The sequence below is a fragment of the Bombyx mori genome, chromosome 18, assembly GCF_030269925.1.
Source record: "Bombyx mori chromosome 18, ASM3026992v2".
Lineage (NCBI taxonomy): Eukaryota > Metazoa > Arthropoda > Insecta > Lepidoptera > Bombycidae > Bombyx > Bombyx mori.
Window position 1 is genome coordinate 8,414,904 of NC_085124.1, and position 16,479 is coordinate 8,431,382.

At 35.4% G+C, this 16,479-nt stretch overlaps 2 long non-coding RNA genes across 3 annotated transcripts; one reads left to right on the top strand and one right to left on the bottom strand.

Moving 5' to 3' along the window:
- Positions 1-2,430: 2,430 nt before the first annotated feature.
- Positions 2,431-13,125, top strand: LOC134200570 (uncharacterized). The gene is made up of 2 exons (XR_009975540.1): positions 2,431-2,739; positions 12,733-13,125. It is a non-coding gene; the product is annotated as an uncharacterized LOC134200570 (long non-coding RNA).
- Positions 8,255-15,241, bottom strand: LOC134200568 (uncharacterized). Of its 2 annotated transcripts, none has more exons than XR_009975538.1 (2): positions 15,135-15,241; positions 8,255-9,249 (listed from the first exon to the last, which is right to left on the bottom strand). It is a non-coding gene; the product is annotated as an uncharacterized LOC134200568 (long non-coding RNA). The 2 variants fall into 2 exon arrangements; XR_009975537.1 differs by lacking the exon at positions 15,135-15,241 and adding an exon at positions 14,372-14,973.
- Positions 15,242-16,479: the final 1,238 nt, after the last annotated feature.

Consider the following 16,479-nt stretch of genomic DNA (forward strand, 5'->3'; position numbering starts at 1 on the left):
ATAAATATGTATATTTTGTCAAAATGATTTTTACAATTCGTTCTGTACATGTAGGTATCAGTATTATTGTTACATTTCTAGAAATTTACATTTCTTCAATGTAAGTCAGTTCAGTGTTCACATTTGGAATTGAGTAATGTGGCCGTTTTGTGGACATACTGCTCTTACTGATGAAGCGAAATGAAAAATGAATAAATTTTTAGTCTACTAATATTTTTCCCCCACCTGATTAGCCCAAGGGGCTATTCCAAATAGTCACGGACCGAATTTGCTAACACTGGCCTGCAAAAGCAATGCTTTGTTGATTCTATCACCGGAATAGAATCGCGACCCAGTGAGAATATCTGGCAAGAAATTCAGTTGTTTGTGTCTATAGCTGGTTCACACATCGAACTCATTGTCGTAATTTGATAAGTTCGACGAGTTCGATGACCGGTGCTTCAAGAGCCTAAAAGTACCGAGAGCTGATCCAGAGGGTCTGATAGAAGATCCAAACGAAGTTCTTAACAGTGTTGATTGAATAGAAATTCTAGAAAAAATTTCAGTGTTTAATACAAATATTAAAAATACAAGAATTCTTCTCATTCTAATACCCATAAGCTGAGCCAGGGTCTATATTGGAGTATTGTGGTTGTACACTGCAGAGTGTGCGGTCGGCATTCACGATCATCCCTTATTGTCCCTTTGTCCGGCTGTCAGTGGCCGCCCAAACACGTATTCTCTCAGGACGTCAGAAAAAAATCAATGTTTACCTTTATACTCGAGCACATATTTTTATACAAAGTGTGGTTTTATAGTAAGCGCAGTTTACAGAATAACGCCCGTTCACAATGGCTAAATGTGAACTGGAATTAAAAGTTCCGTGATAAATGAACACAACAGATCTGTAATGGAAGGATAGAAAGAAAGTGTTGTACGCTGGACGTTCAGTTCAAAATAATTAGATATATTACTGACGTACAAAAACACATTTGAAAAATTCAGATCATCGCAATATTAAGACTTAAATTGTTCTTCGTTTATATTTCGTCAATCATATTACATCAAGTAAAATATGTAGTATTAAACATATCTCTTTGGTGTATTTCTGCTCAAAAGATATTCCTTTAAATTCCAAATTTTCTTATCCGTCGGCTTAGGATTCTATTTATTTTAAGTTAGTACCCCTTTATTGGCAGTTAGTACCGATTTATCATAGTGGCTTAGAAACATGTAGGACAAACAAAAGATGCAAACATAAATTTTATTTACTCAATAGATGTAATATAAAATACGAGCAAGAAATCCAGAATATTTGTAATTTCATAACAAGAAGACATGTATATGTGTGTGATATTTGTCTTTTTTTTAATTTGCCTTACAAACTAGTCATAATAATAAAAATGTCGAAACCTTTGACTATTGCGTATATATAGCTGATGTTAGTTTGAAAAAGACGATATTATGTAATTAATACATGTCGGCAGTTCGTATTACAATATTTTTGTTTCAAATATTCTGACTTAGATGCGTTGAACACGGAACTGATTTAATACAAAAATAATTTGGCCATGATAGTTTAAATCTAGAACAATGTCATGAAATAAGGTCAAAGAAATGTTGGCGTGCTACGCCGTCGCTTGTTCGGAAAACGATTATATATTATTTGTTCAAATCTATTATGACATTGATGTTTCAATGAAATGAACTAAAAATGTCTGTGTATATTTTTTGTTTCAAGGCGCCTTTCAAATAGTATGTATGCACCGTATGACAACGAGATTGAAAAACATCAAATTTTGTTTCATTATTTTTTAATAGTATTTATTAGTTGTATGGGAATTCTAAAAAAAATTAATTAAATATTTTTATCATTTTAAAAAACTGAAGTTTGTTGTGAAAATAGTCGAAACGGAAAAAAATAACTCTAAACTCATAACTAATGTTGCTATGTGGCTTAGAAAACGAAGTACACATTTGATGGTCACTGTATTTAATTTAGAAATTGGAACTATATTTTAGCTTATTTGGTAGAAGAATCCTTAGCGATTGTTGTAACTAAATTCAAAATTATGTAACGTATAATAATATTTTATTTAAAATCCTATTATTGTTCTGAGGAGGACTATAGTTAATTATTATTCGTTCAATACGGACCCGATAGCTAAAATAGTCAGCGCAGCATTTTCGTCCATACATACCGTGTTGTAAGTGGCTACTTATGGCATACTCTATGGGTGGCCGTTCATATTTCATTCATTCATCAATTCTCATGGATGGGTGTCCGTAAACATGCGACCGCGAGCCATCTCCGCCGGTGCAAAGACTACAATGTAGATTGGACCGGACATTTCCGAACGGATGTGCTATCCTAAATGCTATTATACTCTATGTTAAACTCCTTCCTAGAATAATTGTCACAAAACAAAACATTACAATATTGTTAATCTAGTTTCGAATTCTAAAGCCATAATTGTTTTTGCTTAGTTAGTTAGTTAGTTTGTGTAGTTAGTCTTAATAAAATTAACAAGACAATATTCGTGAGTTTTGATAAACTTATTCTTCAAAAATTTCTTTGTTATTACCGACTTTAAATGTTTTCGATTAGAATACGTAATATCTGTGTAACTTAATGTGTACAAAAACAAGGAACTTCACAAAATACAAAAATAAACTTGTTAAAAATTTAATAGCATTCTAAAGTAATAACCAAAAGAAATATTTTAGTCGCGGTGATTCTGATCAGGACATGAGGCCAAGGTAATTAAATTATTCTATTACCATTGAACCTTCATACGTGTGGAAATTTATTTGTTAATTTTTTTTGAATTCAGTGATAAATACATTGTACGATTCATAGGTTCAGATAAACCTTAAATCGTATTGATAATTTGTATATCACTATAAATTTTGAATAACTAAACAAGTTGCGACGTTTCAATTAATATAATAAATTTTACTATAGGTACAGTTCAGGCTTGTACCCATGTCTCACGGTAGATGTATTGTCTATGTGCGCCGATAAACACTTAACAATAACGTGGGCTTTTTTTACCCTGCCTAATCGTTGGTAGCGTAACGGTTAGCATGATATGGACATGTGATGCGTAAAGAGAAGATGCATGTGACTAGGAGATGTATGAAAATAGTAGTGCAAAGTAGAGAGGGAAAAGGTCGACCGAAGAAGACGTGGATGGAGTGTGTGAATGACGATATGAGAGAGAGAAGGGTGAGTATTGAGATGACGGCTGATAGAAGAGAATGGAATAGAAAAATACGCTATGCCGACCCCTCCTAGTGGGATAAGGTCGAGAAAAAGAAGAATCGTTGTTAGCCCAATGAAATATTCCAACTACGCGCAGACTGAGGCCATGAGTGAAACGTAGACCGCGAGCTTGTGCACCCATCTGTGCATTTAAGCATGTTTTTCTGACATTCAGAACAGTTTTTATGATATATCTAACCCACAGACACAGCCCACTGAATTTCTCGCCGAATATTCTCAGTGGGTCGCTTTTCCGATCCGGTGGTAGATTCTGCGAAGCACTACTCTTGGTAGGGTCAGTGTTAGCAGCACTCCGGTTTGAGCCCCGTGAGTTCACCTACACACGTTAGGATGAAGCTGAAATAGCCTCTCAAGGCATAGGTAGGAAAAAAAAGATGTTATCACATATCATACTTAAGACACGGGCCAGCTGTTTTTGTTTACTGTGTTGTTTTCGTTTACTGTAACTGTTACATTTACTTACTAAAACAATAAGTATTTATGCTTGTTTTGATAAGTTAATTTTATATAATCAAATTACGTTAAGGTAGTGATTTGTTCCAATTTCGATTTTGAGAACAGTCTCTCTACACCCTGTAAGGAATATTAACAAACTTGTTGTTGTTACTGAAAAGATAAGCTTATTAATTGAATTTGGTATGCTAGGGCCAATGTTAGCAACACTCCGGTTTGAGCCCCATGAGGTCGCCTATTAGTTCGGTGAATATAGAATAACCCCTCGAGGCTACTAGAACAATAGGAAAAAAAACAAAAGAAATATGAAGAACACATTTCATTTCAGTTTATTTAACACTGAAACTATCTAGAGTTTCGATGGTTGTCCTCTACGAAAAATACAAAGTATTCAAACGTCGGGTAATAAGGAAGGTAATAAATGCGGCATTCAAGGTTCATAACAAAGCTACGATTATTTTATTTATTTATTTATTTATTTATTTATGTACACACAGAAAACAAGACACAGTACAGAGTAATAGGAAAATTATGTACAAAGGCACTGCTTATTTCTTTGAGAAATCTCTTCCAGCAGACCTGCGAGAGGATAATGAGAATAATAATAAAAAGTGATAAGTGTGTGTAGAACAAATAACACATAACTAAAATAACAAATACAACATGAGAATTATAGCACATACACATAGCAAATATTATAAGTAACACAGTAACACTCGTATATACGAAGAGTATAGTACCATGATCATTCGGTTGATGAGAGATAAAATTGTTTGACCTTGTATTTAAAAACAGAAACAGACTTGCAAACTCGGATGTCAGCCGGCAACGAATTCCACAGTCTGACCGTGTGCACAGTAAAGGAATTAATTCACGGCTGAAATAGAACATTGGTACTAACTAATGCAGAGCTATTATAAAAGTTGTCCTCTGTTGGCAACAATTAGAAGAAGATTAGAGGAAGGTAGGTACGAAAAAGAGATGACACATTACTATAGACTGATTGATGGGGAAGTAGCAGTAAGATAGTCGAGGTTACAGCCAATACGATTTACTCGTCGAGCCTCGGGTTCGGCCAGGACGGTGACCGGTGTTTGAGAAGGTAGGTACCTAAAAGGTATCCTAATTTCAGTTTTGTTTTTCAGTGATGCATTGTAATATTTGTTTCATTTAAATAGCTTCGAACGTGTCATTTTACATATTTTAGCGGGATGAACTTTGTAGATGACAATTGTTTGCGCGTCCGAAATTACGCGAGCATGTTGAGCGTCCTTAAATAAACTTTTAATTAAATTGTGTTATAATAGCTTCAGTGATAACAATTATGCTCTTTTCAATCATGAATTTACTTACAAACTACAAAATCATGAACAATAAGAACAATTCTCGAGAGACAACAAGTTCTAACATCTGTTCCCAGCATCTCAATTGTTATATTTTCGAACCAATCCAAAACACGTGGCGGACATTGTTCTTAAGAAGACAAACAAAAGGAATTTAGTGCTGAATTCGTCACTTCATAAAGCATTGTCAGAGATAACTGTCCACTCGTGGGAACGAAGAGCTAGGGACATTCGCATCCGGATTGTACCTGACTTTTTATGTACAATTGAAAACACTCTACAAAGCACTTACTCTCTAAACAGTACTAAATGGGTGTCCATTGAAATGTCCTCTGTTTAAAGTACCGGCCATACCAAAAGCTAGCCACTAAAATCAATGAACTCCACTTGCCAAGAACTAGATGAATATTGTATGTAAAGAGAATCAGGTTGTGATACATTATTAATTATTATCAAATTTTCATTTTGAACTTGAAAAAAAAAGAAAATTTTATTTGTATCAATGTCATAAAAGTTGGCTTTATCAATTATTACTCATTGTTACATGTTTTGAGAAAATATTTAAATATGAAACACTAACTCATATGAGAAGTTTTCCTGAAAATCCCTTCGGGAAACATGACAGGTATGACGTTTGATATAGTCGTATTGAATGATAACTCCGGCGGGTTCAAATTTTTCGTTATTCAGAAAGCTCTTAAACTTACTCAGATGACACCCAATACGTACGTATTTCACGATAGATTTCAACAACGAAAGAATAACGTCGTGCAGTATTTTTCGTAATCTAACCTCTTGTGAGTCCGCAGCACCACCCTGCCTATTTCTGCACTGAAGCAGTAATGCGTTTCGGTTTGAAGGGTAGGTGTAACTATACTGAGACCTTAGAACTTATATCTCAAGGTGGGTGGCGCATTTACGTTGTAAATGTCTATGGGCTCCAGTAACCACTTAACACCAGGTGGGCTGTGAGCTCGTCCACCCATCTAAGCAATAGATCTGGTCAATATATACTATAAATTGTATATAGTAATACTTTAGCAAAGTTATCGCATTTTAAACTACCCTAGTGCTGGTGCGCCGTGAGAACTATCACGCACTGATGGAAATATTGATTGCGATGCATTTCGACCTGCCGTCCCACCAGGTGAAGGTGCCGCAGCCAAGTTGTTAATTACCAATGTGATTGCGAGCCTATCAAGTTCATTTCTACCATAAAACAACCCTGGTTCGAGTCTGAATCAGATAGTATAGGCCAGGGGTGGCCAACTTGATTAGAACCAAGATCTACTGTTTACTGACGTAACACTCTACAATCTACTAATGACTTTTATTGAACTTTAGTAAAACAATGTAGTTCAGTATTCAAATAAGTAGTATATTTTCTTTTATTGAAAAGATTAACATAAAGCTGAAATTATGTATTAAAAGAGAACTATTGTTTGGAAGAGAGGATAAATAATGTGACGTAATGGTCATTAACAAATGATACAAGATGAAGATGATGCGTGCAGCAATTGATGATTACATTGCGCAGTCTGTTCTATGTATTTATATTTTTTTGTCTTGCCACGATCGACTGAACTAATAGCCACGATCGATCGGTCGATCGCGATCTACCGGTTGGCCACCCCTGGTATAGGCGATATGCATTACTTCCACCTTATATCTCAAGCCGTATTCAGTGTGCTTAGTGCGAGTTTTTTAACGCTCTCGATAGCGTAAAAGTTAACTCAATTTTGTAAGGAGTTGAAACGTTTGTCTACGTTTGCCGCTAGGGGCGCTGTTCCAACTGCATACAAACTTGAGTTAATTTTTACGCTATCGAGATCGTTAAAAATCTAGCACACAGGTAAGGATGTCATAAAACCACTTAGCACAGGATAATTTGTGAGTACATCTACCCAATTTAATTAATAAAAAAACAAACACAAAACACTTGTACGAAAACATTTTCTGTCACATCGTCAAGATAAATTTCTTTTGGTAATTTCAAAAGTTTTCATATTAAATATGCATTTCAGTTAATAATTCAAAAATAAAAAGATTCTTAAATTAGCAACAAGACGCACACAAAAGTGAAGACCACAATGGACACGAAATGCGAAATTTCATTCATAAAAATATTCTACCTGCATCTGAAGATTACTCCGTAGTACGTGTAGTTGTAAAATTTTATGAATGGAGACTTCTCAACAAAAAAAAAGGATTTGATCGACGAACCTTCCGCCTTCTGTGTTAAGTGAAATCAATTTTACGCTCCCGCGCCGTTGCATAAAACCGAATTCAAATACAAACAAGACAGCGTAACCAACACATGTCAATAGCAAAATTCAGCATTGTAATCCGCCAAATAAATAATACGAATGAACGCCTCTGGAGAATCGCTAGATAATTCGATGTCATGTACGATTGAAACATCATTTAAAACTGTTGTTGAGAAGTCTTCTGAAAATGCTATTTTATCTGAAATATAATATAATCAGTGCTAGATAATTATACAGAAAGAGTCCCAACCTTTTTCTCCTACCTATGCTGAAAGCCTTGAGAGGTTATATCAGCGTTGGGTGAGCTCTCGGGGCTCAAACCGGAGGTGTTACTACCTATCAAGAGCAGTGGTTCGCAGAATCTACCATCGGATCGGAAACACGACCCACTGAGAAGATCCAGCGAGAAACTCAGTGGGCTGTGTCTATGGGTTAATTTGCTCGCCGAGCCCTTCGTCGCAAGCGACGGATTCGGCGAGGACGGTGACCGGTGCTTGAGGTACCCAAAAGCACCGTTAATGAATCGGGAGGATCCGTGATGACGTCTTTTAGGGGGAAATGGACTGTTTACCATTCGATCCACAGGATCGGGTATGTAAAGTCCCAACGAGACTTAAAGCAAGGCATGGTAATAGCTACTGACAGCTAAATATAAGTTTGATGAGTTCAATACAAAAAACGTTAAATTATAATATTGCCAACCTTACTAGGCAATTGATATTGTATAAGTTTCTTATACACATTAAATATATATTTTAATAATTGAGACTACTGCAATAACCTATTTTATTTTTCAACTTTCTTGAAGTAGGTATTTATGCATTTACCTTTTATCTTTAAAGTACATAATAATATAATCTGTTGACATAAAATGAGTAACAATCAAATTAGTAGCGATTGCCAATTACAAATAATTGCGATTATAATTATCAAACAATACAAACTGATAGTAATTTATTGTTATCACGCACCATTATCGTCATTGTGTTGTATAAAAGCAGGCACTTAAAATTAAAAGATAAAATCAATTCATATCAAAACAACATCTACTAGTTGCGAATCAGAACTGTATTATGAACAGTTTGAAAAACTACTGCAGTAGTCATGAATAACTTTAATGAATAAAACTCAAATCACAGAACATAAATGGTTTACAAAAATTTGGCGACAGAGTGTCTGCAGCGGATAATGCTCCTTTAAATGGCGACACATAAATATTCCTAAATCATTTTGCCACTACAAATCCTTATTGAAGGCGCGATGCCTTGACGTGGGTCTTCTTTCCGGTCTCAACACACATAAAGAAGGCAATTATAAGAATTAACATCGCCTTGCTTCTCCTATGCAAGGCCCTCCACGAGCTTCCGAAATTCAAAGAATTGAAAAGGATTGCAGATTATCGATTTTTTTTAATATAAAAGATGTCTGAGTATGAGTTTCTGTTCTTGCTGAGAAGTTCTTGTTGAGATTAATAAAAAACCAACTTAAAACGACAAGGAGTATAAATTAGGACGATTTTTCTGTAGGAATGGTTCGTTTTGTAAAAAGGCGATCTTTTTATTACGTATGCCACGATGTCCAGCGTGTTTGTGTCAGGAAGGAGACCCCCCGCGGAAAATGAATTAGTTCGCCATTTTTTTATTTAGACAAAACTTAACAATTTATTTAAGTCGTTTCTTTCGTATATTTTTCAATGAGCAGTTTTGTTGATTTATTTGAATTTTTATATTCGTGAATTTAATACTCCCTAATCCATACTGATTTATTTATTAATTGTACCAATACGAAATTTACTCTGTTGTTCTCGCGATCAAACTATTGAACCGATTTTAACGAAATTCAGTGTGAAAATAGTTTGAACATTTTATCTCACTCCAAAGCATGGGGCTCACTCAGCTTACGCGGTATAAAGAGGGAGAACCTGCGAACAGAAATCTTTTTTAAATGGTTAAGATAGTACAAGAAACAAAAACGTTAAACTCGTGTGTGTGTTTGTCATTTAGGTAGTCGTAGGTTGAGATTCATTTAATACCGATATATAAGTATATACGTGTTTGCAATCTAAAGTAATTTGAACTTAATATCAAAAGTGCTCACGAGTACTCACGATTGTTTTTTTTTTTTTATTGCCCTTGTAGGCAGAAGAGCATATGGCCCACCTGATGGTGAGTGGTTACCGTCGCCCATGGACTTCAGCAATGCCAGGGGCAGAGCCAAGCCGCTGCCTACCGCAAATTAGGTAACTACCGTTAACTGGCAATGCCTGATGGGCAATTCCATAATGAAAAAAAGGTAGGATTTTTACGGCTTAGTCTTGCTCGTTACTTAAAGACTGAACCGTAAAGACTAAGCCTAAGTAAATATTTAGCGAATACTTGACACAACTAAATTATATTTACGACCCGTGAAAAACAAAGAAAAAGCGATTTAATTTTATGATAATCGTATTACAATGGTAATTCAGAATTAGCAGAAAAAACATTCCGTAGACAGACAGTGGAAATATTGAATACCCAACGTATAAAACGCCGAAATTAATCATAACTTAATCACAGCTATTTTGAACAGCACAACACCTACGCTGTCTAAAGTAACCATGGCTTCCCATCAGCTTGGGTCGTGATAAAAGTAATTAATCACCGTGGACCCGAGCCAAAGTGACCATTAGCGGGTGCTGACTCACTCCGGTGCCGGTGGTCGCTTCACAGATAAATGCGTCGCCTCAATGGACTACTTGTTAAATACTGTTTAGGTGGATTATCCTGCGCGATACTGAAATATCAGATTGGTCGCGTTGACTCAACAACGCTTTTTCATTAGGGACTTTTATGTGAAAAGCACTTTTAACGTCCACTGTTTTAAAAAAAAGGGACAATTTTTTTTTTTTATTCCTGAAACTGGCATATTCATAATAGGGTATTTAGTTTTGTTAGTAAGTTTTAATACATTCTGATTTTTATTGTTAGTTGATGTTAATTTTTATACTTAGCAGTAAGTTAAGACCATTTTTACATGTGCTTCGCTTGTGATCACTAACTACACTTTATAGACGAGGGAATTCTTAGCATTAGGTTGAAAAGTAGCCTATAGGTTCCTAAGGTTCTAACTATTCTATACCGAATTTCCTATATATATTAATGCTTTGAAATGCTTTATGCGTGAAAACACAATAGACAAAGTTTCTTTCGTAACATCAAAAGCATAGAAATTCTAAATTTTCAAAATCTTTATGTTCTAACAGGCATTTTTGCAACACCAGATTTTCGTGAAATAATTCCTATATTCTACTCGAAATTAAACTCGGTCTATCTGTGAGAAATAACTGGAAATCCGTTCCGAGATTCCGGAGAAGTGCCCGAACAAACAAACAGATAGAAGATAATTCTAAAAATCTCTGGTTTATCTTGTTACTTGCCTTTTTATATTTTCCATTCTACTCTTTGAATATAATAGAATCATTTCTTCAATTACTATTAATTTTCTTCGATTTATACGGTATTCTACTCCTTTATATCATATTTATTAGCCGAGTTCTACAAAAACTCTCGTAATATAAAAAAATGAACAACAGCCAGACTGATGTCTGTCGAGAGTTACGGTCAAGAAAATTTATTGGTCAAATCTCTGACAAAATAAATCAATAGCTAATGTGTGGTATCCATTAATTGGCGCCATTTGACGTCTCTTTCACAACAATCAGCGGGGCACCATATTGCGACGGCTGCCGGAAGTACGTCGATATTGACAACTCTATTCCTGGTTTCCGTTTCGTCTGTATGTATGAGCTTTATTTGAAGTGTGTACATAATCAATGACTAAAGTAATACCAAAACATGAGATGACATCTGAAAAAATTTAACAATTAAAAAAAAATCTCATTAATATAATAACGTTAACTCATTAATACTCGTATGACGTCATTTTAGGCTAAATGGTACGACGATTTAAAATAACGATTAGCCACATGTGGGTTGTGATTGATGTAAAAAATATTAGAATTATACTATATTTATCTAGGCTCTAGATTTAGAGATCCATCTATTGACCTATATCAATATTATAATTTTATTAGGTGTATGAACATTGTTGAAAAAATCTTTACGAATTGAGAATCTGCGCCAAAACAACTTTAATCTATTTCCATGATAATGGCCGTTCTCTTAATAAAACAATTTTGTCCAACCTTCAATAGCATACGTATGTCTCAATCTAAAAGTTAATAGTTGTTCTAAAAGTTCTTTACCTGACGTTATCTGCAGGGGATGCTAAATCAGAAAATCGATATTGGAACGGACCGCGGGACATTACCGGTCGTGCTGACCCAACTTCACTCATACAATTTTATCTTCGACGAAGTTAGGTATCTTAATTTAACCGAGTTTGTTCCTGTTTGAAAATGTCTAATAATAACGATGTTTTAGGGGGTAGTTTGATAACTTTTTAATGGGAAAGAACTCTTTGTAGCTTTGGATTTGGATTCTGATGCTTAAAGAATTTGTACTGAAGGAGAAATTTGTAATACAACAACGAATTGGTTGAGGTGCCGTCTTGCCCATTTTCATAATGAACTAACCGTGTATTTAAAAGTAAAATTATTTACAACGTGGGGTCGAGATAACTATTCCATGGGAAAGAACTCTTTGTAGCTTTGGATTTGGATTCTGATGCTTAAAGAATTTTTACTGATAGAGAAATTTGTGATACAACAACGAATTTGCTGAGGTGCCGTCTTGCCCATTTTCATAATTAACCAATCGTATATTTAAAAGTAAAATTAATTACAATGTGAGGTCGAGACTTCGTTAATAGGTCTCAATATCGGGGCGGCTATCGCTTTATGATCCCTAGGTTACGGAGCCGCTAAGCTGTGTTTAACCAGTTCAAATGTTTAACGATACTAAAAAATGATAGTTCTCTTAATTTTCATTAATTTTCTTTCTTTTCATTTTATTCATATAAAAACATATTTTCATGATTAACTATATATGATTTTAAGCGGTATATAAAAGTTGACTTGAAATGTACATAACTAATATTTTTAACGTAGTAAAATAAAACGTAATAAAGTTAAAATATTTTACAATACAGTGCACGTTGTAGAACCTAATCCTTAATTAGCTAAACTTAATTCTTATCGATAATTTTAAACAGAAAATAGGTCAAATGGCAGACAAACCAAAACACCTATTGATCATTGTATAGCACGGCACTTGTCGTAAATAAGAATATAAAAATAGAGAGAAATACAAAAAGCCTAATAAAATCAAGTAAGTGTATACTAATAATAAATTCCTGTGATGCCACTGTATGGCGATTCCTTTGATTGGAAGCCGATTTATTGTGCGGAAAGGCCGTTACTACGTAATATTTCCGGTAGACACAGTTCATTTTCCCTTTTTTACAGAAAAAAAGGGCGCGATACGTCTTAATCGAAGTCGATGAGGGTGAACGTAGCGCCTAAAAAACGTGGGGACCGAAGTTTATTTGAGAATATTGCTTACATTGTTTTTATTCAACATTTGTAATTTATTTGTTGCAACATAATTGAATACGTAGTTTTGCTAAGTGATTTCATAGAATTTAATTTAAAATTTTCGTTTATATAAATTAACCGTTTAACTGAAAGTTTTCTTGTTTTTATTTTTATTGTTATAGGACATGAGTTAAGGCAGTCAAAACTGTAGAACTATTTATAATAAATTTTAAGAAAGACAAAAGATATAAATAATAAAAATTATTATACAAAATTTTTAAATTTAAATTTTATTTAATTTATATTAAAATAGTTAATCTATTACTCAGACTTTTATTTATTGATTGAAACAAAAAACCCATTGCGAATTGCCGTGATGTGCCCACATTTCCCAAAAAAAGCTCGTAAGTTGTTTTGATTATTGAACCACAGAAGATACATTACTTATACAAACATGAACTGATTAGGAACAGAATTTTGTCCCAGAGAATCGAGACGTGACCCCAAAACGCGCGCATCCGCCGACGATGAAATATGCGAGGGTATTTCCGACACCGGCCAGTAGCTACTTGATTTAGCGGAAAGTCAGATAAAACCTAATGCGCACAACAAAAAATATATCACAATACCAACGCCATAAATATGACGGCCTGTCGTAAACCTTTATGTCTGTGCGTTGTAGCTGGCACGTGAAAAATGGCCCCTGTGATACATATACGAAAACTAAAACCATTTTTCTATAAATCACGAAAACTAGTGGTGTTTTCTCGATACAAGGCATAAAGCCCGCTTCATAAACTTTCTTATTATAGATCGAATATAAATATAGGCTAGCAGTTTAGATAAAAAAATCAAATGCTACGATAATTCGACGCTGGTAGCTTGTTATTCTGTGCAGAAGCGCCAAATGGTCGGTATTACTTTCGAAAAATGATCAAACTCGATAAAGACAAATTCCAAGTTAATCTGTATGATGTGACGACGGCTAATAACAAAAATGAACTCGATGCGGCGCTTCAGGAAGTGAGTTATTAATATTCGTTAGATATACAACATAACGTGTTTATTAGAGAAGCGGTAATAAATCGCGGGTGGTGGCGCGAGGGCGCAGGGTTACCCGCAAAATGGCTCGCACGCGTGCCGGGCGAACGCTAACGATGTTCTCCAGATCCTAGAACGATGTTCACTGACTTTGATTTACTTATAGGATTATTGACAATATGCCGGAACGCTAAATGAATATTAAAATTAATTTACGACTTATTAATCGTGTGAATTTAAATTTGTGTTTACACTTTTTTTTTGGCTTAAATGGGTGCACGAACTCACTGCCCACATCGTGTGAAGTGGTTACTGGAGCCCATAGACATCTGCAACGTAAATGCGCCATCACCTTGAAATATAAGTTCTAAGGTCTCAGTATAGTTACAACGGCTGCCCCAGCCCCATTATTTCATTGTCCCGCTAGAAAATAGAGTTGTTCTAAATTCTAGAACGTATAGTCTTGCCATAAATACTAGGACAAAGGAAAAAAAATCTATTGCAAATAAAATTTATTACTTTTACTTACTTTTTATAAATCATAATCCAGCGGATTAAGATCGGGACCAGACGACGGCCAGTCTTCAGCTCTGATGAAGTCCGAAACGTTCGTTTCCAACCAAGACTGCGTAGACCGAGCTTTATGACCTGGCGCCGAGTCTTGCTGGAAGGACGATTCTTGATTATTGAACATGGTGTTGTTAAGGGGCTTCACTACCTTCTCAAGAATGGTATCTTGATACACTTGTGCCGATGTTTTGATACCGTTTTCACAAAAGTATGGCTCAGTCACTCCTTCATAGCTAATACCCCACCAAACCATCACTGAAGTCGGATAGTGCCCACGTTGCACTCTGTCGACTAATTGGGAAGCTTCCTTAGAGCTTTGAACATAAATACGGTCATTTTATTTGTTAAAATGTTGCTCAATTGTAAAAATTTTCTCATCCGTAAGCAAAAATTTTCTATAATCTCCCTTTGCGTACCGCTTCAGTAGTTGTTTCGATTTTACCACCCTATTCTCTTTTAAATTATCAGTTAAGAAATGACCAGTACGTCTCTTATAGGCTGCAAGTCCTAAGTCATCTTTTACGCGACACGGTTCTAGGTGCTATCTTCACGAACGAACGATTCTTCGTATTTTTCGTACGAACACTACGTGGACGGCCAGATCTTTTTCTGTCACAAACAGAGGAGGTCTCATTGTACCTATTAATAGCCCGGTACACAAACATTTTACTAATACCAAGCGTATGGAGAGTTTTCAAAATTGCATTTGGCTCCATACTTACTTGGTGTAATGCAATCACAGCGATTCGGTTTTCTTTATCACCCCACTCCATTTTAATATCGCAAAATATTGTAGAATGTATTGGCTCCAAAATGAGAAAACTCAATTAGCAATTATATAAAAATGACAGATTCCAAATTCAAATGTAATATTTTGTTTATTTTTAATTGTAACAGTATTTATGGCCAGACTAAGTATAGTTTTTTTCGTGGATTCATGAAGTATAATGTACAATTTACCAGGTGCAATGATGGCATCCGTTATCGCAGTTTCGACTCGACTGCGCCCTGACCGCTAACGCCCCGCGCTCGTCCATCATAACGATATTAACGCTTACATCGACAATATTGTATTTCATAATATTATTACTTCGTTCTTTTTGGCCGCACTGAATTAGGACTTACACTATAAAAACCAAAGCGAAACGAAAACAAAATTAAATGAAATTGATTAGTCATGAATTTGTAGTATATCCTGTTTTTTATTTAGTGCTTAGATGGTTGGACGAGCTCACGGCCCACCTGATGTTAAGTGGTTACCGGAGCCCATGGACATCTACAAAGTAAATGCTGCCACCTACCTTGAGACATGAGTTCTAAGGTCTCAGTTTTTACAGTACAACGGCTGCCCCGCCCTTCAAACCGAAAAACATTACAGCTTTACAGCAGAAATAGGTAGAGTTAGGTTACATACCCGTGCGGACTCACAAGACGTCCTACCATCAGCACCACGCAAATTATAATTTTGGGGGTTTGATTTTTATTAGACGATGTTATGCCTTAGAAGTCAATCGTGAATAATTGTTAAGTACGTATTTCATTAGAAAATTGGTACCAGCCAGCGGGATTCGAACACTGACTGATGTATCACTTGATACGATTTCACCGGCCGTCTTATCCGTTAGGCCACGACGACTTAAGCACGGCAATGTTTTATAATATATGAATACTATACAGATAGATGAAGACCATTTCGATGGAGTGAATTAAAAAAAAAAAAAGTTGAGTCTGTGTCGATATCTGAATAGTCGAACGAACAGAGCGACGTGTTGTAGAAAAACAAATTGGGGGTTCCACGTGTGTCCTCTAACCGGCATCCGAAAGGCTGTATTTGTTGTGTATCGCACTAATCGGCTTAACCGCTACATTCAATCGCTCCCATCTATTGGGCCTTTCAACTGACATAATCGAAGGCGTTTCGAGAATTTATAGGAATTAATTCCCAGTTTGTTTGGCGCATTGTCGAGCTACCGACAACTCAGGCCATTGTGTAGAGTGTTATTATTTATTTAATAAACGGCGACAATTTCTTTGTTAAAATGTTTTCAATTAATGCTCAACGGAGGC